At 39.0% G+C, this 24,547-nt stretch overlaps 1 long non-coding RNA gene across 1 annotated transcript; it reads right to left on the bottom strand.

Annotated features, from left to right (window-relative positions):
* Positions 1 to 9,726: 9,726 nt before the first annotated feature.
* Positions 9,727 to 19,760, bottom strand: LOC124884595. Its single transcript, XR_007042474.1, has 3 exons — positions 19,718 to 19,760; positions 12,631 to 12,700; positions 9,727 to 10,733 (listed from the first exon to the last, which is right to left on the bottom strand). It is a non-coding gene; the product is annotated as an uncharacterized LOC124884595 (long non-coding RNA).
* Positions 19,761 to 24,547: the final 4,787 nt, after the last annotated feature.

Raw genomic sequence — 24,547 nt, 5'->3', positions numbered from 1 at the left:
TGAGGACACCATCTGTCACACCACTCAAACTCTATGTAAGTCATCTATAGTTAGTTTTCACACAGCAGCATGCTGTTCTCACCCTTTGTCACTTCAAGCTACTGCTGCACATTTGTTTGGGGGAAGATGATATACTAATACATACTAGAAGACAGCAGCTGTAGCAAAATTCTCCAATCTTCAGTTGACTCAGACACAGAGAACCAAAGGTAAACTTGCAGCAGGTTTGTTTGGAGAAAGCAGTTAAGGATTTAACTTGATCTGTGGCCATCAGCAGCCATTTTGAAGCCATTTGAAAGAACCAAAACCGCTGTAAAGAAAACATTCTCTAACATGATAAACTTCTTGGTCACAAGGAACTGCTGCTGTTACCTCTGTGGTCTGGCTGTATACTCCCTGCTCAAGCAGGGCTATCTCTTTTAGCTGCAGCTTCCCTCAAATTTAGATTATTTCTTTCTTTAAATCCATGATTATAGTTCTTTCATAATCCTGGGGCAAAGCATTTTTTCAGCAGAGAGGGTCAGAAGAAATTCATCCTCCTCACCTGTTTAATTCCAGAGTTAAAACACATTTCCTACATATATGATATCTGACACTTTTTAACAACACATTTTCCTGTGTTGTTAATAAGCAGCCAAGCATCCATTTGACATATTCCCATTGAAAAGGTGTTTTTAATTAAGAAACTAATCCATATGCTTTATACAACAATAAACCTTCACACACTGTAGATCCCTATAACGTGTCATCATGTCATCATCATAGTACTCACCTTCTGTTAAGAGAGGAGCAGCTATAAAGGCTTTTTGTTGTCAGCAAGTGGTTTTAAAATTACTTATCTGCTTTGAAAACAATGAAAAGGCCGATTGGGATTTATTTAATCTCCATACCTCTCAACATTTAAAGACTCTCAAATCGGATGATATTTTAGGAAATAGTTTACACATTTAAACTAACCTACAAAAACTGCAACTCTTGTAAAAAAACAACATTCAGCTGTGTCAAAAAGCACGGCTGACAAAAATAAAGCATCTTTCTCAGGAACTAGTACATAATGTTTTTAGGTTTATTTGTGTTCATGTCAAGTCAACTGTTTTGAAAAAATTTCGTATTTAATTTTTGAGCAAAATCCTTGACCGGATCATGGTTGTCCTTAAACAAACTCTGTTTTGGCAGAACAAGGACAACTGGCATAGTAAATTTGCATTTCGCAAATGTCTCAAATTTATCATTTGTATTATTTACTTGCAATTTGTTTTTATTCCAAAAGAAATAGATTAATCACAAAACTGGCGTAACATTTTAATCTGGGAAAACTGCTCTCCCAGTACAATGCAGGTGCATGTGTTTTTGGGAATTGATCATTATATTGTTAATAAACTGACCTTGCTTGTTTTTCTTTAAAAATCTAAATGCCAGGAAAATACGCAGCTGTTCTGTGTGGCGGAGAGTGTGGGAGGTAAAACAAGCATGGCCCGACAACATTTCATGTTGCCTTTCATTGACATGAAGGTTAATCATCCAAATAGTGTCATGTTAGACTAAGAGTAAAAGTGTATTTTACAGGTAAAGCTGTTGACTATGAGAGACTGTTGACACCACTGCTAAATAGGTCTAACAATTTATATGTTGGGACCCACAGCCATGGATTTCAACATTAAACTCCGGCATGGACTTTTCTGGAACTTTCAAAATAAAGTGCATTAACTTTCTTCCGGCACAGCCAGGAAACGGGATAACTGCGGACTTCCTGTGATGCCACTACCTGAATAAAAGCACAGCTGTTGCAACATCCGCCCTCTGTCCACACGGCCTTCCAGAGGGACCGGATAGGGGAACAAAGCGCGCTGATGTCTCTTTGCTGGCAAACAGACATAAACTCTTCAACTGGATTCAAGGATGTCATACGATCATCGATCATATGCAAAGTTAAGTACGAATGAAATACTGTCTGTGTATCCAGTATTTTCATTCATGAACAGAGGTAATTAAGGTACAAGCATTGCTTGACTGTCTCTCCGAGCCCTGTAGGAGCAAACGGTGTTCGAAAGAAACCACCTGCAAAGATGCGGTCTCCCAGTCTGGAAGGAAGACAGCAGAGACCGCAGCGGACAGGATGAGCCGCCCAGCTACAGCTCCGGAGCTAACCCTTTTGTTCACAGAACGAACGCACCTTCTGATCGTGAGAAGCTGAGGAGGTTAGCGGGAAGCTAACCCTTTGTTCACTGTGGATACCTTCATCAAACTTCGCCCTTGGACAATGTTTCCTCACCACGGTTCATGAGGTTAAGTGTTTTGGGCAGAGACAGGTTTAGAATGAAATGATCTAAACGTTTTTCATTTTATGAAGTTTTGTTTGTGTTGAACTCATCTATCTTGGTGCTAGCAGGCTATCTGCAGCACACGTGTTCAGGTTGTGTTCTTTGTGTGTTTTTAAAGTTAAGACAAACTTTACTTGAAGGGTGATTTTAAACAGAAGATTGATCATAACGTGCCACCTGCGCTTATGCATTTGAACCCTTTATTAACAGTATTTTAAAGGTATGTGTTGATTCTGGTGCTAAGTTATTAGCTTCTTTTGTTAGCTCAAATGCTAACCGGTAAGAACACGTGCTTGCTACTAAAGAGTATTTAACAGAAAGGTTTAGTTTTCAAGCTATTAAATAATAGTCCCTGAACATCATTGACTAGATTTGATAACTAAGTAAACACCATTAAGCCCCTTTTCTCCAGAAAGATTTGGCTCTTTTCCAAAATACTCTCTTAATAATATTTCTTCAAATATTATTTCAATAAATAAAGGCAGCTAATTAGACACCGTTGAGAATTAGTCATCCAGAAGGTTGGTTTTATTCAGCAAATCATTCTTTAAAACATTATTTTATTAAAATAATATTTTATCTGATCTTGCATTGTGAATATTTGTCTAAATGTTTGCTGATTATTGCCAAAGTTGGTTCCAAGACTAACTTAACTTCACTTCAGATTCTTCAAGATAATCCTTGGTTCTCAAACATAAACATTGCATGGTAATGTTGCATCACTCTTTTGGTCATAATTTTCAATAATCTTTAATCAACTTGTTTATATAGTACATAGCCCATTAATCTTCCCTATTCTTTAATTCTGCTTGGTAGTTTAGTTGGATTGTTTTAGCATAGTAAAGAGTTTGTTGATTGAAATATGTTTGACTTTGAGTTGACTTATTTTTGTTAATAAATTCTCGTATTTTAAGAAATTGTGTGAATTCATTCCATATATGTGCAGAGTTTATGCTGTTCAATAATGTCAGAGCTCGTCTCACATCTTTCTATTTTGTCCTAATACCATCGCCTTACTGGGCTGGTATTCACAGGACAACCCTTAACAGATCGAAATATTATTTGATAAAATATTAATATTAAATAATCTCAGATTCATAATCCCAACATATACAACAGACCAAGAAAAAAATTAGAGAAAACATGCAACCTTTTGTGTAAAGTACAACCAAAAGCTTTTGTGCTGCCAATCTGCTTTGACACAGTTTTTTATGGTTCTATGTTATCATCAGATACACAATAACTTTGACAGCTTAATCAAAAAATATGTGGCATTAAAAGCATCAGGGACATGTTAATTTTAGAGTGATGAATCAGGATTTTGTGTGATTTTAACATGTCCTTTTCCTTAATACAACGATGTGTTCACTGATAGATATGATATGATATGATATATGCTGTCATGACATTAACTCCATTCAGTCCATGGATGTTGCCAGAGCCATTTTAATGGGGCCAATGCCAATGTTGCAACTAAAACAAAGAGACTGCATTTGCAGGATTAAAGAGGCCGCTAACATGAGCTTGTTGTGTTTAAACAGTGTTTTCCCTTCCTCTTCTCCAGCTAACCTGCATAAAATATCCCAGATGCTAATGCTAAAACTCTGCTAATGCTAAGCTGGTAGCCAACATTAGTCCTGCTGTGTTTCCTACACAGCTGGCTCTTTTCGCACAGCGATCAGCAGTGGCAGGCCGCCAACTCTCATGCACACATTAATATTTGTATTAGTCGTACTTGAAGGTACTTGTGGGACTTAGAGGGGTTGCTAAATACTGCAGCAGTCATTATTTTCTTTGTTGCAAGTTGACTCGCTAGTCCTGGATTTGACTGGCGGGTCAACTTGCAGCAATATCTGTTTTTCATGGTCATCTTAGTAAACCATCCCTCCATTCAATCAGTCACTGTGATTGCTAGTTAACACAACATTAAGAATCACTTGTCCAAAATGTTGATTTCTAATTCATCAAATGATTTTTGAAACATGATTTCATTAAATAGTGTTTTATTTATCCTTCTGCTTTTCATTGTGGACTGGTTGTTTTTTGTTAGCTTTCAGAGGTAATTTGGCCTCACTCCCAATTCCTCAAAACAAACCTTGGTTCCTAAAAGTACATATTCCAAAATGTACATATTCACCCAGTAATATAACTGGATTGTTTTATTGGTAATTTGTTTCAGTTTTATTCTTATTTGTTCCATTTACCTTTTTTTTTACCATTGTTTACATTTTTTTCTTATTCTTTCAATTTTTACTTAATAATTTAATTAAATGTTACTAACCTAGTTAGATGTTGTTCACTGAAGTATTCTAACTGGAAGTCCAAGTATTTTGTTAATACATTCTTGTATTTTGGAGAGAAGGTGTTTGTGTTTATTCTCTATATGTGTGCAGAGCTTGTTGTTTGAGAACGCCAATGCGCGAATTCAGTCCTTCATCTATTGTTCTAAAATACCTTACCACACCAGGCAGGTATTCCTAAAACAGTAAATGACAGAGACTGAGAGCTGTTCCGTTATTAATACCTGATGATCAGACGGTGCCCCGATATGGTAATTTTGATTCAAATTTGCCATTGGCATTTATTAATAGTTATTCATAGTCAAACCAAACCTATTGTTGCACAACAAACATTAATGTCTGACCTCACAAATGCTCTCCTAGAATAATGGTCAAAGATTCCCATAAACACACACCTAAACATTGTGGAAAGCCTTCCTAGCAGAATTTGAGTGTTATTACTGAAAAGTCGGGGCAACACCATGTTAAATTCTGAGAATTAGTAATGGGATGTCACTCAATTTCATGTGTGTTTACGCAGATGAGCAATTGTTTTTGACAACACAGGGTATATCATATGTGTAAAGAACACTGTAGTTGTGTGAAACAAACATTAACAAATATTTTTGAACTGGTGTACCACATGGCTCAAGTCTTGGTCCTCTACTGTTCTGTCCGTACATAAACGATTCGCCTGAAGCCTGTCTCGGTGCACGTTTTCAAATGTATGTTGATGATGTTGTTGTATAAGTGAAATATCTTGGTTTTGTTCCGGATTCTAATTTTAAATTTGAAAAAACATGTTATAATTGTGAGCAGAGTTGCGAAACAAACTTACACACATTTAGACTAATTAAAGACTTGGTTCCCTTTTATGCTGCAAATAGTTTCATGCATTTTATGATTCTCTTCCATTTAATTTATTGTGTGATTTCCTAGTCTCAAGCAACATCAATGACCATCAGACCTCAGAAAATGATATATAACTGAGCAATTAAAATTTTGAACAGAAAGTGTGTTAGATATCATCATTACCATGTTATTAAAAATGGATTTTGATTAACTTTAACAACTTTATTAATTTTTTTTATGTATTAGTTATTTTTAGATGTTTGAGAGGTCATGCTCCTCAGGTTCTTAGTAACCTTCTCCCTCTGAGTTCTGTAGGTTTAGTAACTCGTAGCACATCCAGCAAGATTTGTAAGGTACCTTTTTGTAAAACCTATTATGGTCAAACAGCTTTTTCTGTCTGAGCCTTTCATATGTGAAATTGACCACCTGAGGACTTAAAACTAAATCCAGCCTGGCACATTTTCAGATGAAGACTGAAGCAATTTCTCAAAGAAGAACAGTTTTGTAGTCATGATTAACAGGCAGGCCTGTTATTCATTGTGGTCTGTTAAAATGTAAGTTAAGATTTATGTTATATATGGTATATGTACATGTATACGACATTTAATCTTGCTTTACTGTTTTACTGTATTTTACTGTTTTAACTCCCTTTTAACAGGAAGAAACCTCCAGCAGAACCAGACTCAGTGGGAGCGGCCATCTGCCACGACCAACTGGGGGTTTGAGAGAACAGAGCAGAGACACAAAGAGAACAAAGAAGCACTGATCCAGGAGTACTTTCTCTGGGAAGGAAAAGTAAATGTTAATGGATGTAGCTCCTTTAGTCGTTTCACCTAGAAAGAAAGAACAGATAAACTCTGAGCCAGTTTTCAAGGTTAGAGTCTGAAAGAGAGCACATACAGTTAGTTACAGTTAAGCTCAGTCAATTGCCATGTCTAGGAGAGAGAAAGGGTTAAACACTAAAAGACAGGGCCATGTGGATCATCGGTAGAGGGTGAGCATTAAGTTGTTGCCAGCAGAAGCTCGGACGATGCCGCTCTCCAGAAAGGTGTCACAGGTAGACACAGAGTCAGGCCAGGTGTAGCTTCTAGGAAGAGAAAAGAGAGAACAAAGTTAAAAGCTGAAATAACAGCAAATAATGCAGAATTGGAGAGTAGTGTGAGAATGTAGCGAAGAGGGTGAAAGTGGTCATTATGTCCTCCAGCAGCCTAAGCCTATAGCAGCATAACTACAGAGATAGTTTCAGTTCAGATTATTTAGTTAAACGGCGCTTATTTACAACAATGCTGTCTCAAGGAACCCCACAAAGGCTCCCACTGATGGTCATTGTTATACTAAAAACCACAAGGTTTGGGATACCTCTCTCTGTCAGACTGATTATAACCATTGGAAAAGAGAAGGGGTCATACAGGTAGCAGAAATGGAGGGTGTGTTTGCACCTCAACCATAACTGAGCCGGTTTAGGCTAAACTGACTCCCCCTTACTCCAACCAACAGGGAGGGAGGAAGGCTCCCTCCCTGATAAACTAAGCCACTCTAACTATAAGCTTTATCAAAAAGGAAAGTTTTAAGCCTAGCCTTAAAAGTAGACAGGGTGTCTGCCTCATGAACTAAAACTGGGAGCTGGTTCCACAGGAGAGGAGCCTGATAACTAAAGGATCTGCCTCTCATTCTACTTCTAGAGACTCTAGGAACCACCAGTAAACCTGCTGTCTGAGAACGAAGTGCTCTGTTAGGAACATATGGAACAATCAGATCTCTAATGTATGATGGAGCTAAATCATATCTATTGTTCTTGTTTTTATACAATAAGAATGACCACAAAAACACTTGAGAAAACAGGAAATTAAAGTCTAAGAAGATAAATCTTTGAAATATAGGAAAACAAATACGTAAGGACCTCCAGAAGATTTTTCCACAAAGCTACGCCCCAAGCAAACAAATCAAAAAACTGCCCAAGTGGTGCTTGTACAAAGCTATTTAAAGATAATAGATCGTATAAAGACCTGTGAAGCTGATAGCACTGTGAAAACACTTCACTAAATAGCTCATACAACAATTAGTATAAAAAGAGAACGTCAATGTGCATCCGGAAACACTAGTCAGTGCAATGAAACAAAAATCAGCATCACAACTATAATTGCCCTTTATGTCCTTTATCAGAGGTTGTATGTTGATACAACTAATGCCTTGTACTTAAGTCCTTATTCCAAGCACCATCGACATTTATGAGACACCATGTTACCTTTCACTCACCCAAATGTTTGCAGAATTAGGTCACATGCAATATGCTGTCTGAATGTATGGAGCCAGACTGCACATCTGAATTTAATTATCATGAAACACTATTTCCATGAATGAAATTGAGATGTATAGACACAGAGTGGAGCGTTATTAAGCTGAAGTTTTAACAAAAACAAAGGCGGCGGTGTGCATGATGACTGCTTGTGAGGCCCAGCACAATTTGACACAAAACAAGAAACAGCAATTTCTCAAGTTGAATGTGTTGTGTCAGTCCAGCCTTTGATTACACAGATACAGTGTTATTCACCAAAAAGATGTTAAAGATTAATCTTGATTTATACAAGCGTCTTCTTTTTAAAATGCCATTAATGCTGTCATTAAGGTGTCATTAATGATTTAGATACGGAGATGTTGTCCGAGGGGTCGGCCGCTATGAACGATAGCAGCAGATGTTTTTGCTTAAGGAGAATTTCAGCATGGTTTATTTTTCAACAGTGTTTGCATGTTCGATAATATTCTCGTTGTGGTTGGTGTTTATTATGCACATGCATGAACCTCTAAACTGTCATGGTGTTCCAGTGCGATTATAAGAAACTCTTCCTTACAGAGATTATGTTATTGATGTTGTGGAAAGATATCTGAACAGATTTAGGAAAACGTTGCAGCCATATGACACTAATTACCTGCTTACCTTAAAATGCACCAAAACGCTGTTTAACCATGTTGTTTTTTTTTTGTCTATAGGGCTGATAGATATGTGTCAAATTAAAGCTATGATTTTAAGCATGTAAAGCAAACCTTGTGTCATAACAGTGGTTTCTTTATGAAATGCTCTGATTTCGTTGGAGTCGAGCTGGAGCTGAGAAAGTGAAAACAGTGTTGGATGACTGAATTGTTTGGACCGGTTCTAGTCTGTGCTTACATTTTACCTCATTCTTACCACAGGATAAATGATAAAATGTGATGTACAAGACACATCCAAGAGCTTATTTCTTGAGAAGCATTTTGCAACTGTAAACGCAGAGATTACAGTTGGCACGCATCAATGGCAGCAGGTCAACCTTTTCGGTGCTATTATTTGTGTCCCAGCTGAATTCAATTAACTTTTATTAATTTTATAGAGCTGACTTGTTTTCAAGGTTTACATTTGTAGTTGCATTTTTTACCTAATGTTTTCTTTTAGATTTTGAGCAATAATTCTGTGTTGGTGTGTCCTGGGAATAGTAAAACTTTGCTGGTGAGTTTCAGCATGTGTGATATTGCTCTACCATTTGGGCTGCACCATAAATCAACAAAGCACTTGGAAAAGGTTGGGGAAGTGGGATTTAGGTTCTTTATGGCTACAGCGAGGGAAATGATCACTTCAGATCTGTGTGTATTTTTTTTTGTTTGAAGTGAACGCTAAAAACCCCCTGTGAAAGTGGTTACCAGCACTGTTTTGTCTTCGTGGATTTTCCATATTCCCAAGGCATAAAGAATTTACTCTCACGAAGCCAACATTTCATTACACAAGCATTTTTTAGATCACTGCGTTTCTATCAGATGGACTCGTGGTGGCCTAAAGCTGTGTTGTGGCTACTTATTCAGATTCATCATCTAACAAACAATGTTAAATCTCCCCCCTATGCCAATACCCTGCTTTAATCATACTTTATCGCTTTAATAGTCTTCAAAACAGCTACAAGTGTATGTTCAGTGTAAAAATGTGCTCTTGGCATACTGTAACACTATCTGTCTGTAATCTTACCAAGTATTTCCCTGCTCTCCTAAGTAATAAGTAATGTTCTGGTTGCAAACACATAACATTATTTAGCGATACCGATCCTGGAACTTATTTGTGCGTGTACTGGCCACCAGAGACTGCCAGCCCAGTCTACATGTCGCCAGTGAGCATCTGAGAAGCCAGACGTATCTAGTCATTTGGTGCATTTTGTGCCAACATGACCTTGATGTTAAGAACAATCGATCCAGTCTTTTGGGGTCTGGTGTTGCTCAGATCTGGATAACTTGAGTGGTAAAGAAAGACTCAGTATTCAGTTTAAAACACACTGACTTTAATCATAAACAGGAATAATTTTGAATAAGCGTGTTTACACAGTATTTCTGTCATTTCGCATCAGTATGTGTTAATCAGTGTAATTTCATTATAATTTTTTCCAGAGAAAACATTAATATACTGTGGATTAGCCAGATGAATTAACAGAATGAGCAACAGGCCTGATTTCAAACTGGAGGCAAAGTCTGTACCTGGTATTCCTGCAAGCAGTGTCTTCAGAACCACCTAATTAGGAAATAGCGTGCCTTTGTATGTTGTTTAATCCTAGTATAATCCCAGTTGCTCCGTGAAAATCCCAGAGGGTTTTTAAGGAACATTAGAGAACCAAACAACAACATGATGGCCAAGGAACACAGCAGACAGGTCTGGGAGAAGGTTGAGAAGTTTAACGTAGGACCTTTGACCACTTTTTAGCCTACATGTGAGATACTATGTGTCCTGGGAACTTAGCACTGTGCATGAAACTGAACACAACATCCTCATAGTAAAACATGGTGGTGGTGGCATTATGCTGTGAGGATACTTTGTTTCAGCAGGGGAAGGGAGGGGGCCAGATCAGAGATGGTAGGAGGATGGATGGAGCTACAGGTCAATCCTTAAGAAAATGTGCTAGTGGCTGCAGAAGACTTGAAACGGGCTGGGGTTCATTTTCCAGACACTAACAATACTAAATGTATTACCACTTACAGTTATAGTCAGTGAACTAAAATATGCGTTTCAATAAGTCAGATTAAAAGTATGTTTTCAAAATTTCAGCCCTTACGGTTGCTTTTGAAAATAAGACTTCATGTCTTAATAAAATGTAACTGTATAGGGCATGGCAGTGGTGCAGGGGTAAAACTGCATAATCAATATTCAGAGGCTACAGTCCTCAACGCAGCGTTCACGGGTTCGAGTCCTGGCACGTTGACCTTTGCTGCATGTCTTCCCCTCTCTCTCTCCAATCCATGTCCTGTTGGTCATCTGACAAAATAAAGGCCACTAGTGCCACAAAAAAAGAAATTATCTGTACAAATACAGGTGAAACAATAATAGAAAAATTAAACATGCTTTTCATTAAGCCCCATTTCTCTAAAAAATGTTTTTTAAGAGAAATGTTTTTTTTAATGTTGGTCTGATGTAATATTCTAATCCTAAATGTCTTGTTTTCATTAGCTGTAAGGGGAAAATTATCGTAAGTGTGTAATAAATCTATCTGTGTTTCTCTTGAGTGGATTGAGTTACTAAAATAAATGATCTTTTCAGTAATATTCTAATTAATTGATTATGACTGTATATGTTATAATGGCCCTGTCAAAGTCCAGACCAAGGACCAATGACCTAAATAGCTCTGTTCATACATATTCAACATCCAATCTGACTGGCAAACATTTCAGTCTTTAGATGTACAAAAGCTGAACGAGCAACACATCAAAAGACCTTTTAGATTTTATTTGTTAAAAATTTGAAAACCATGCAAAGCACTGAACTATTATACATGGACACGAATTTAATGTAAGTTAAAAGCACCTACAGAGAAAGCAGTTTTGGTAATTCAAACTGAGAAAATAACGATAAACATGAAGACATATTTATAAGGTATCTCCAGAGAAACAGTCAAGTTTGTTTTATAAAAGAAAAATATCAGTGTCAATCACAGCTAAGACATCTCTATATTTGGACTACTAATAATCGTGTGACCCCTAATTAGACAAAACATTTACTTCTAGACCAAATACACCACAATTTCAGCCTTGATAATTATAAACAATCCAGACATTGTTTTGATATATCTGCAACTAAATATGCTAACTGGGAAAGTTAATATATACAATTAGACTGCTGTTTAATCGTATTATTTTATGTGAATCTAATAAACATTTCTGCCTTTTCATGGCTGGACCCGAGTCAAAGCAAAGTGCAAATACAGTCAGTGTTAATATTCAGTTTGATTTCTCCCCATTCTGGATTAGTTACATAAAGCTTAGTTTGCAGGAACGTCACTCGTCAACTTCTTTTAAGCCTTTTTTAATATTGCTTTCTTCCTTACAATAAAGGAGGAGCTCTCCTACCATCCGATGTAAATGACTAATATTCATTAAGATAAGTATTCCTCTTGAATTGATCATTTTTTAGGGCACAACAGTTATAATACCTGTGTCATGTTTTTGACGGTTTTGGCATCAGTGAGCTAGTGTGGATGCATTAAAGTGGAATGCACATTAGGGGATTTAGCCAGGAGCAACATATCATTTTGCCTCTCCAGTAACAGCAGACCGTCTGCAGAATCCTCAATGTATGTTGCAGAAAAACATTTGAATCTTAACACGTATACATCCAAGATTGACCTCCCTATACTGTACACTAGCGTGGATGTTGTTCTCAGATCAGAAAAACAAACCAAAAGAACAGGACATGTGTATTTATGACAGGGACTCATGCCTTCTTGTTTATTACTGACTTTTTGTCATGATTTGAGGGTGTTTGGTTTTTGGTTGCGTGTTTTTTCTTATATTTCTCACAGTTGAGTTTTGGAACCTGCTTCTGTTTATTGTTTTAAATGTGGTTTTATGTTTTGGTTTCTTCTGATTGTTGTGTTCTGTTCATATTGCTTTCTGGATTACGTTCCATTGCTATGTTTCTTAGGTTTGATGATGTCCAGGTACTTTTTAGCTAATGCCATGCTTTGTTTTCACTCTCTGTCTCTGTCATGGAATCAGCTTCATTCGGCCCACCTACACCATATCAATCAGCTTTTGTTTTTCACCTGTGTCTCGCCATACATATACACCCTCATTCTGTTCATTCCTTGCGGAAACATTTCACTTCCTGCCTGTCCATGCCGTTTTCTGCCATAACCTGCTTCACTGAGTTTTATTTATTAAATCAGTTTACTCACCACTGCTGCTTGCTGTCGTCTGCATTTTGGGGTCCACCGCCACACCAAACTTGACACTTTTGAGCCATTCCTGCAAAATACGTTGTTTTATAAATGAGCTAAAATTGACATTAGCTTTTAAAAGTGCCTGGCATATTAGAAATTAGTACGTGGTACACTGAATATAATTAGCATGTTAGTACATAATTAATTTAATTTCTGGATTATTCTGCATGGTTTTAGGAGAACATGCATTTATAATACTGTTCATAAACACACATTTTCTTCTTTCTTGTCTTTGTTTTTCAGCATAACTCCAGTAGGTTCCCACAACTTTCTGTGAGTTTAAGTATCTCAGACTCAAAAATGTACATCTGACATCATCATGTAGACCTTGACATTAGTTTTTGTGCTAACTGTGTAGGTTTGTCTTTGATATTCTGATTCAGGTTGTAGTCTTTAGGTAATGCTTTTATAGGAGTACTTCTCACTTCCTGTTTTGTTTTGAAATCTGTGTTTCTTTGATGTCAGTGTTTTCTTTACTTCCTGTTTCCCTTTGGGTTGTGTTTTTTGGGGCCCAAAGTGTGCCAAGAAAATATCCCCCACACCATTACACCACCACCACCAACCTGAACTGTTGATACAAGGCAGGATGGATCCATGCTTTCATGTTACGGATGCCAAATTCTGACCCTATCATCCGAATGTTGCAGCAGAAATCAAGACTCATCAGACCAGGCAACATTTTTCCAATCTTCTATGGTCCAATTTTGCTGAGCCTGTGTGAACTGTAGCCTCAGTTTCCTGTTCTTAGCTGACAGGAGTGGCACCCGATGTGGTCTTCTGCTGCTGTAGCCCATCCCCTCAAGATTTGACATGTTGCGCGTTCAGAGATGCTCTTCTGCATGCCTTGGTTGTAATGTGTGGTTATTTGAGTTACTGTTGCCTTTCTATCAGCTCGGACCAGTTTGACCATTGTCCTCTGACCTCTGGGATCAACAAGGCATTTGCGCCCACAGAACTGCCACTCACTGGATATTTTCTCTTTTTCAGACCATTCTCTGTAAACCCTAGAGATGGTAGTGCGTGAAAATCCCAGTAGATCAGCAGTTTCTGAAATACCCAGACCAGCCCGTCTGGCACCAACAACCATGCCACGTTCAAAGTCACTTAAATCACCTTTCTTCCCCATTCTGATGCTCGGTTTGAACTGCAGCAGATTGTCTTGACCATGTCTACATGCCTAAATGCATTGAGTTGCTGCCATGTGATTGGCTAATTGGAAATTTGTGTTAATGAGCAGTTGGACAGGTGTACTAAAAAAGTGGCCGGTGAGTGTAATGTACATTTCTAGTAATAGCCATTGCAGTAAAATATAAATTTTATATTTATATTTAAATTTCAAAGGTTTACTCTAATTGGTTAATGTGAACTTCCGTGACCCTCTTTTTATTGGTCCTGTAACAGTGACAGAGACTTTATTATTATTAATAATATAATCGTTAACTAAATATTAGTAATGAGTACAGATAGGATTGCGCAAGTAAAGGCTAACATCAACATGAAATGTACAGGTACATCTCAAAAAATTTGAATATTGTTAAAATGTTCAATACTTATTGTCACTCATTTCAGAAAGTGGAGCTCATATTATATATCTTCCTTGCACATAGAGTGAAATATGTCAAGACATTTTTTTGTAATTTTGATGATTAATGAAAACCAAAAATTAAATGGCTTAGAAATTTAGATTAAGACATAAGACAAAAGGATATTTTCAACAGAAATGTCAGGCTTTTGAAAAGGATGTTCATTTTCTACATGCTCAATACTTGATCAGGGGTCCTTTTACATAAATTACTGCAATAATGCGGTGTGGCATGTAGGCAATCAGTCTGTGGTTCTGCTGAGGTGTAATGGAAGCCAAGGTTGCTTTGATAGCTGCCTTCGGGTCATCTGCATTGTTGGGTCTAGTGTCTCTCAACTTCCTCCATGATTCTCCAAGGGATTCAAGTCAGGTGAGTTTGTTGGCCGATCAAGCACATTAACACCATTGTTATTCAACCAACTTTTGGTACCTTTGGAAGTGTTTGTCAGGGGCCACGTCATGCTGGAAAATATAATCAGCATATTCATAAAACCTGTTTGCAGAAGGAAGCATGAAGTGATCTAAAGTTTACTAGTAGATGGCTGAGTTAACTGTGGACTTCAGAAGCATAGTGGACAAAAACACCAGTAACATCTTTCGTCAGACTCTGGAATCTTGATTTCCAAATAAAATGCAAACTTTTCTTTCATCTAAAAAGTGGATTTCATACCGCTGAGCAACAATCTAGTTTCTGGTTTAAGAGTGGCTTGACACGAGGAATGCTACATTTGTAGCGCATGTGTACTATTCACCCGTGCGTAGTGCCTGGTGAAGCTCCCTGAAATTCTTGAATGGACTTTCTTTGACAATCCTCTCAAGGTTGCAGTTCTCCCTGTTCCTGGTCCACCTTTGCCTATGACACTTTGTCCTTCCACTTAACTTTCTATGAATAAGCTCTGATACGGAACTCTATGAACAACCAGCTTCTTTAGCAATTACCTGCTGTGGTTTACCCTCCTTGTGGAGGGTTTCGATGACTGTCTTCTGGACATCTTTTAAGTCACCAGTCTTGCCCATGATTGTGTAACCTCCTGACCGAGACTGATAGACCATTCAGAGGCTCAGGAAACCTTTGCAGGAGCATTCCTCTTCCTGATTATATAGTTTGAGTTGTAATTTACATTCACTTCCTTTTTTTGTAAAAAACATCACGTTAGTTTTATCAACAAAACATTTTACACCCCATTTATATGATAATTGCTGTGCTTTTGTAGTTTTATTAAAAAGTCCAACTTCTTTCCTTTTTTCCAAATTGCTCCATCATCCATCAAAAAGAGAAAACCCCATCCCACTTTCAACTTCATAAAATTTATCATTTATCATTACAGAAAATAATAAAGGACTTACTATACTTCCTTGATGTATACCATTCTTACATAGCTTACTTTACTGAGTTTTTTATTTATTTAACTTTTTGAATTTCTACTGCTCTTTTTCTGATTTCACATTACCCAAACTCTGTTGACCGCAACAGTTACAGCAATTTTCCTGCACATTATTTTGGCATTCTTCAAACGTATGATCCCCAACACATTTGGATCACATCTCTGTCTTCCTTTACAAACTGCGGCAACGTGCCCATATCTCTGACATTTGAAGCATCATAATGGTGGGGGAACATAGGTCCTGATATGAATCTGTTAGGTTTGATGGAGATAAAAATCAGGACGGAGGAAGTTCAACATCTGTAAGGGATGGGATACCATTTTGAAGAGTAGCAACTCTAATAGTAGTAGAATGTGTAATTATTGAAATCTATAAATCAGATAAAATATTGGTAAAAAAAAATCAACTTATATAATCCTTGTAAATCATTAAGCGCAGAAACATTAGAGGGATTAATTAGACCGGGAAATGGAAAAGAAATATGATGCAGAGATCTCAATGCACACAATAGTCTTTGGGGAAGTAAACATACTGACAATAATGGAGAAGCAGTGGAAGAAATAATGGACGTTAGACAACTAGTATGTATAAATACTGGAAATGGCACAAGAACATATGTTCTTACACATTATCTTGTATTGATCTTACTCCAGTTTCTCATATTCTGGGAAATTCATGTGAATGTAATGTGAAGGGGCTGCATGGTGGCGCAGTTGGACCTTCTTGCAGCAAGAAGCCAGGGGTCTATCTGCATAGAGTTTGCATCTTCTCCCAGGTCATGTGTGGGTTCTCTCTGGGTATTCTGGCTTCCTCACACAGTGCAAAAACATGGCTGTTAAGTTAATTGGCTTCTCAAAATTGCCCTTAGGTGTGAATGAGCATGTGCATGGTTTTTTGTCCTATGTGTATCTTTGTTGCCCTGCGATGGACTGGTGACCTGTCCAGGGTGTACCACGCCTCCCAACCATAGACTGCTGGAGATAGGCACCAGCTTCCCTGGGACCCACTATGAAAGAAGCGGTAGAAAATGACTGAAGTCTTGACTGGAATGTAAAGGAAAGCACAGGTATAGGCAACAATCATTTTCCAATGATCTACTGCGTAAATGTCTAAATAAATTTACCGTACAAGAAGACTGGGGAGAAGGAAATGCCAAAATGCCAGAAGTCCAGCGTCAAGTACCCACAGTCAGTGATGGTCTGGGGTGCCGTGTCAGCTGCTGGTGTTGGTCCACTGTGTTTTATCAAGGGCAGGGTCAATGCAGCTAGCTATCAGGAGATTTTGGAGCACTTCATGCTTCCATCTGCTGAAAAGCTTTATGGAGATGAAGATTTCCTTTTTCAGCACGACCTGGCACCTGCTCACAGTGCCAAAACCACTGGTAAATGGTTTACTGACCATGGTATCACTGTGCTCAATTGGCCTGCCAACTCTCCTGACATGAACCCCATAGAGAATCTGTGCGATATTGTGAAACCACGGCTGCCCAAATCACGGCAGAATTAAATGTGCAGCTTTCTGTATGCAGTGTATGCATCTCTAATGACGCACCCAGCATGTCATTTCTAGATACTACTGCTGCTCATTAAATTAACAAATACAGGGGTTGGACAATGAAACTGAAACACCTGTCATTTTAGTGTGGGAGGTTTTATGGCTAAATTGGACCAGCCTGGTAGCCAGTCTTCATTGATTGCACATTGCACCAGTAAGAGCAGAGTGTGAAGGTTCAATTAGCAGGGTAAGAGCACAGTTTTGCTCAAAATATTGAAATGCACACAACATTATGGGTGACATACCAGAGTTCAAAAGAGGACAAATTGTTGGTGCACGTCTTGCTGGCGCATCTGTGACCAAGACAGCAAGTCTTTGTGATGTATCAAGAGCCACGGTATCCAGGATAATGTCAGCATACCACCAAGAAGGACGAACCACATCCAACAGGATTAACTGTGGACGCAAGAGGAAGCTGTCTGAAAGGGATGTTCGGGTGCTAACCCGTATCCAAAAAACATAAAACCACGGCTCTCCAAATCACGGCAGAATTCAATGTGCACCTCAACTCTCCTGTTTCCACCAGAACTGTCCGTCGGGAGCTCCACAGGGTCAATATACACGGCCGGGCTGCTATAGCCAAACCTTTGGTCACTCATGCCAATGCCAAATGTTGGTTTCAATGGTGCAAGGAGCGCAAATCTTGGGCTGTGGACAATGTGAAACATGTATTGTTCTCTGATGAATCCACCTTTACTGTTTTCCCCACATCTGGGAGAGTTACGGTGTGGGGAAGCCCCAAAGAAGCGTACCACACCAGACAACACCTGCTCAATCTTTGCGGGGTCATAGGGTAAAAAACCTTTTCTCAAGCTCTCACAGGGTGAGAGGCGGGATACATAGAGGATCCTATAGAGGATGACATTTTTCACAGGGCATCACAGAGACACACAAGATGCTCACACAGATTTTAAAGGTATCAATAACCAAAATAAATGCTTTGTGATGATGGGTGGAAGCTGGATTATCCAGAGAAAACTCATACATGCAAAAGAGGACTCCATACAGAAAGGCTTTAGTAGGTAGTCAAACTGACAACCTTCTTTCTTCAAAGCAACAAAGCAAAAATATTTTACTACATTCTGCAGTCTCAAAAAGTAACAATATCAAGAACAACTGAGAAGAATGATAAAAGGGCACGGTGAGAAATTATATTTAAAGCATTTATTTTTACTAACAGTAAGTCTTTCCAGATGCTTTTAAAAAATAATATGGGTTATACTACTTAACAAAGTTTAAGTAGATTGAAGGGCCTCTGGACCTTTGTGAATTAGGCTCTCAGTTTTACAGAGATACAAGAAGCCCTCAACTATGAGGCCTGCAAAGCAGGTGTTGCAGCAACTTCTTCCGAAGATGATCAGCTGGTTGGTTTTGGCTCTTGGGCCAAGTGCACTTGGAGGGAAATTTGAGACAGCAGAACAGATTGTTATGCTGACTTCATACTGAAGAAGAGCTGCCTTCCTGGAACAAGGATAATCAAGCTGCCACAGTACCTGCTTAAGAGACAGCATTCTCCAGTCATACAACTGCACAACCCAGTGTACCACACCTGCCTCTGGGAAGAGAAAATTTGTTTGAGAAATTGTATATTCTTCCCAAACCGATCCTTCTATTAAAGTTTTTGGATAACTTGTTTTTTTTGGGGGGCTATCACAGTGATGGAGGAGGATAAAGGGAGACTGAAATGTTAAGCGTCTCACTCTCTAAGGTCATGAGTGACAACAGTATGTACCCTGTAGTTACACTTGCTGAAATCTAAAATATATTACCACTTGCATTTAATCTCTCTCCCATATTGAACAATGTGTAAGCAGCTTCAAGACCAGCAGAAAAAGAGGAAACCCAGAGCCAAAAAGATCTCCAGGATTAGAGACAGTGTAGAGATAGTCTGTGGCAGAAGAATGGCAGTAGACACTTTTTAGTGTAGCCATTATCTCATAGACCAACAATATACAGTATCCAAAGCTAAGGCAAACAAAAAGCTTAAAGTTAACTTTAGCAGTATTCAACAGCTTCTCTTAATTTATTTTGTGTCACAAAAACCTGGCTGTAGCAAGAGGATTATGTTAGTATAAATAAAGTCAAATCTTTCAAATTATTTACATTTTCACACACCTGGAAATACTGAGCAAGGAGAGGCGAGTAGCAACCGTCTTCCAGTCAAATTTATTGATTAGTCCCAGACCAAATAATATCTACAACTCTTTTGAATATTTAAGCATTAGGTTTCCTCATGCAAATTGCAAAGCAGTAAAACCACTTGTTTGTTGTTTTGTATTGTCCACCAGTACCTTATTCTCAATTTTCAGATCAGTTTTTGGAGTTCTTATTACGAATCAGAAAAAGGCGGACCCAAGATTCAGCCAGACACAGTACCGAAAATTTTAAAGGTTTATTCAGCCACAGAAAAACGTCACTCAGGTAAAACTCCACACAGCTTCCGGGAATCACGGGGGCAGAAAGAGGGATTAGTGACTTGTAGTCTCTCCAGAGTTTGCAGGGATCAGAAAAATCACTAACCTGCTTTTGTCTTGAGTAGAACTTGAAACCCAGAGGGGAAACCTCAGTGGGTGGCAGGCAGTGATCTCCACAGCACAGGTAAAATGTGACTCCAGGCTGAATAATCCAAGGGCTAGGCTGGCTCAATAATCCGAAGACAGAAACAGGGTCAATGATCGGAACAAGAGACGTCAGGCAAGGGGCAGGCAGAGGCATAAACCAGATGCAGGAAACAGGGTCAAAACCAAAATCCAAACAGTCTGACAGGGAGAAGGCAGAGAGGCAAAAATCCAAAAGGCAAGGCAAGGTCAAGAACAATGATCAGACAGGAAGGAACGCTGGATATCTACTCACACGAAAGGCTTTCAAAAATCTGGCACCGTCTGCTTGTCAGAGTCAGTATATATCAGGGAAGACACAGGTGATTGGCATGCCACAGATTGCACTACACTGCAGCAGCCACCAGGTGCATCTCATTTGCTGATTGCAGCCAGGGAGACAGGGTAGAGCAGACGTGCCAGAATCATAACAGTTCTAATCTGATTTAATGTTAAATACAGATAAGGTCATTATAGTGGGGGATTTTAACATTCATAACCCTTTCTCTCTCTCCTAGACATGGAAATTGACTGAGCTTTTACTGTAACTAATTATATGTGCTCTCTTTCAGACTCTAACCTTGAAAACTGGCTCAGAGTTTATCTGTTCTTTCTTTCTAGGTGAAACGACTAAAGGAGCTACATCCATTAACATTTACTTTTCCTTCCCATAGAAAGTACTTCTGGATCAGTGCTTCTGTGTTCTTTTTGTGTCTCTGCTCTGTTCTCTCAAACCCCCAGTCGAGGGGAGGAGGGAATGCTGCAAGTCACTGACTGCATGCAATCTGCTGGGTTTCCTTAGATAGAAAAACTTTTTATCCAATTTGAATAAAAAGCTAACTCCGACTGCACTGTTCAATTGTTAGGATTAATTGGAATGTATCTACCTGACTGTTGTGAAGTGCCTTGAGACAACATGTGTTGTGAATTGGCGCTATATAAATAAAACTGAATTGAATTGAATTGAATGTTGACACTGAAAGTGATACCCAAAATACAACATTTAATGCTATCTTAGACTCGATTGGCTTTGCCGAAAACATTCACAAACCTACCCAACTTTGTCTTCATTCTCTGGACCTTGTGCTGACACAACATCGAGTGTAAAGAAATAACAGTATTTACTCTTAACACTGTCTTGTCCGACCATTTTTAATAACCTTTGAGTTTAATTTAACTGAGTACTACACACCTGAAATGAAAATTTCATTGTAGTAGCAATTTATTAGGCACCAAGGACTTTGGATCTCTACTGTTCAACCCTTTTTGCATGAATGTGTAAAGATATATTCCTGTACAGATCAAAGAGCAAGGAACAGTGTGCATCTTTTAACATTGCAAGATCCACAAATCTGGAATCATCTCAACATGCGGATCTCTGAGCAGTGATTTGGTGCCAGGACTGAGCTGAAAGGAATGCTTGCCCCTGCCCCACTTGTTTTTGAATAAAAATAAAGCAGGAAAAAAATCTTTAAAGAAACGTGGTTAAATACTTTGCAGTTTTTAAATGCTGTGTTCCTCAGGAATATATCTGAAACAATTTGAATTGACATTAAATGCCTAATTTAGCCCAATTTTTAATTTCTGGGCAGTTCATTGCTTAAATAACTTGAAAACAGAGGAATGCTTCTGTAATCGTTTTACTGTATTAAATAAATTTATTGTGTATTGAACTTTGTGTCATTTCTTTAACATGACCACATTATAGAGCAGTATTTATGCAATTGAAATTGAAATAGCTTGCACGTTTAGATCTTAGTGTCAAATATTAATGAGATAAAGACTTAATTAAAAGATGACTAAAATTGCTATCATATGTTTTACAGTTATCTAAGAAACGTCAAGTAATGGTTATTGACACTTTGTTGACCATATGACAGACCAGAATAACAGATCAGGACCTTGCATAATTATTGGCACCCCTGCTAATGGTTTGTCAAAGCACTTTTTGCTTATAGGACAGCACTTAGTTCAACATTTCACTAAGTTTAAGGGGAACAGAGAGCAGGATGTCAGGCCAGCGTCTAGATCATCCAGAGTCCAGTCTTCCCTTAGGCTCTATTCACTTCAGCACACCCCACAGGTTTTCTGTTGGATTTATGTCTAGGGATTGATGTCCATGGAAGAAGATTGATTTAGTGTTTCGTAACCAATTTTTGTGGCGATGTTCTGGATCCATTTGCTGCATAAAGATGCAATAACAACACATTTTTAGTTTTCTTGCGCAGGCCAATGGGTCTTTCATTTAAAATGTCCTGCTAAGTCAAATAGCTCAAGAAGTTCCAATGTTTCCAGGACATTTGGTATACAAACCTATCTACAGCATCACACATTCTCTTCCATGCTTAATATAGGATATGACGTGCATTTCCACATATGAAATATCTCGGGGTCTTGTTCACGAGTAATGGGAGAAAGGAGCGGGAGATTGACATACGAATCTGTGCGGTTGCCGCACTGGTCCTGTGTGGTGAAGAGATAGCTGTGCCAAAATGGGAAGTTCTCGATTTTCCAGCGGGTCTCCATTCCTACCCTCACTTATTGGCATGAACTTTGAGTCATGACCAAAAGAACTAAATCCGCGAGGTAAGCGGCAGAAATGAGCTTCCTCCGCAGGGTGGCCGGGCACTTCCTTAGAGATAGGTGAGGAGCTCGGCGTAAAGCCACTACTCCTTCACATCGAGAGGAGTCAGTTGAGGTGGCTCAGGCATCTATATCGAATGCCTTCTGGACGCCTCCCCCGGGAGATGTTCTAGGCACATCCCACTGGAAGGAGGCCCAGGGGACAGTCCAGAACACACTGGAGGGACTATGTCCCTCAGCTTGCCTGGGAATGTCTTGGGCTTCCCCCAGAGGAGCTAGAGATGTCTGGGGAGAGGGATGTCTGGGCATCTCTACTAAGTCTACTGCCCCTGCGACGCAGTCCCGGATATAGCTGAAGACGACGAGTACGTGAGTTTTCTGGATCACTTTCCTGTTGAAAGATGCAATGACGACATTATTTTTAGTTTCCTTGCAAAGTTGCAGGTCTAATTTAAAATGTCCTGCTAATTTAGAGTTCATGAAGCCATGCGTTCTAACAAGATTCCCAGGACATTTGGAAGACAAACAGGTCCACATCATCACACATCCTCATCCATGCTTAATATTGGATATAATGTGATTTTTCGCATATTCATTCTATGTTTTACACCAGGTGCACCTTTAGTGTTTGTTGAAAAGCTCAATGATAGTTTCATCTGACGATGAAATCATGTTTGTAATGGTAGGACAGATAACACTTTCCTTTCAATGCCTACCTAACAGCTGGTTGGAATGTAGATAAGATCTTGTGGTTGCTATGGAGATTCTAGAATTGCGCTGGTCAAGGTGGCAGCAGGTTGGAGTGGCTATGTTACTTTTCATTCTGATTAATTCTTTTTAAAAACTCAAATTCCTCTTGTGGTGGATAAAAATAAATTTTATTTGGATGATTATCCTCTGTGTTAATGGATGCTGTGCAGCTGGAAGGAATTTTTCTGGTACTTTTTAACTTTTGGACATTTGTTATGATGTATCACCATAGGAACAAGGTTTTTTTTTTTTTTTTTACAACCGGGAGCAGCTAATATCTCAAAATAATACTTCAACTACAACCCCAAATCCCTGATGAGGTGAAAAGGAGGCCCTGTGGATGCAGAGCACAAGCAAAGAGAAGAGAGAGAGGGAGGAAGTTCATACCATCTCTTCCGTCGATTATGATGGGCAATGTGTTATCGTTAGAAACAGTGGCGATTGCTCTAAGACTGCCAGAGAAGCTCAGCTTCCCTTAAAATGTCAAAAAATAAGTGATCAAATATATACTGTTGTGTGTACATGTCATTGACTAAATATGTGCTACAGCACGCTCAACTTTTGTTCAGAATCAGCTTCTTATTACTGGTAACGACACGGCTTTCCTCTCACTCATTCCCACAGCTTCACAATGCTTTAAACAGTGAGTTCAATAGCGAAGCAAAAATGTTGGGCTTTGTCCCGCCCATCGGACGCTCAGCATGTCTGGGAGTCTATGGGGCAGCCTCAGCTGCAGCGAAACGAGACGAGTCATTGGATAAATGCTGGACTTTGTCCCGCCCATCGGACGCTCAGCATGTCTGGGGGTGTATGGGACAGTGGGCTGGCCTCGGCTGGCCCGGACGCTCAACTTCTGCATGATGATTGGATGATCTGTCTGAGGCTCAATCCCTTTTTGATTGACAGCGAAATCAGTGAATAAGCGATCTTGAAATTGAGCTTCCTCTCCTTAAAAGACCAGCATCCCCCACTGGTTAGGAAACAATTTGCATGAACTCCAAGCCCTACAAAGGACCCAGCCAGAGTATCGGGAATGCAGTATTACGTGTTTCACTGAGACATAGCAGCAGGATCATATCCCTGACTCCATCATCTCCCTGCCAGGTTTTCTAACCATATGAGCAGACAGAGAAAGAGGAGTGGCAAATACAAAGGAGGTGGACTGGCAGTGCTTGTGAACAAGCGATGGTGTCATCCAGGACATGTTACTGTGCAGTGTCGTCAATCCAGATATTGAACTGTTAGCAATAAGTTTACGTCCATATTATTTAACTTGGAGTGTTCACCTTTAGCTGTTGCCAACACTGCATGTGATGCCATCAGCTCAGTTGTTGCTAAGCTACAGACACAACAACTCAATGTGTTTTTGGCAATATTTGGTGAATTTAACCATGCTTCACTCTGCTACACTTCCAACATT

Source organism: Girardinichthys multiradiatus, chromosome 18 (assembly GCF_021462225.1).
Source record: "Girardinichthys multiradiatus isolate DD_20200921_A chromosome 18, DD_fGirMul_XY1, whole genome shotgun sequence".
In the NCBI taxonomy this organism is placed as follows: Eukaryota; Metazoa; Chordata; class Actinopteri; order Cyprinodontiformes; family Goodeidae; genus Girardinichthys; species Girardinichthys multiradiatus.
The sequence above is the reverse complement of the archived record's forward strand: the minus strand, read 5'-3'. Positions and strand labels throughout refer to the sequence as shown.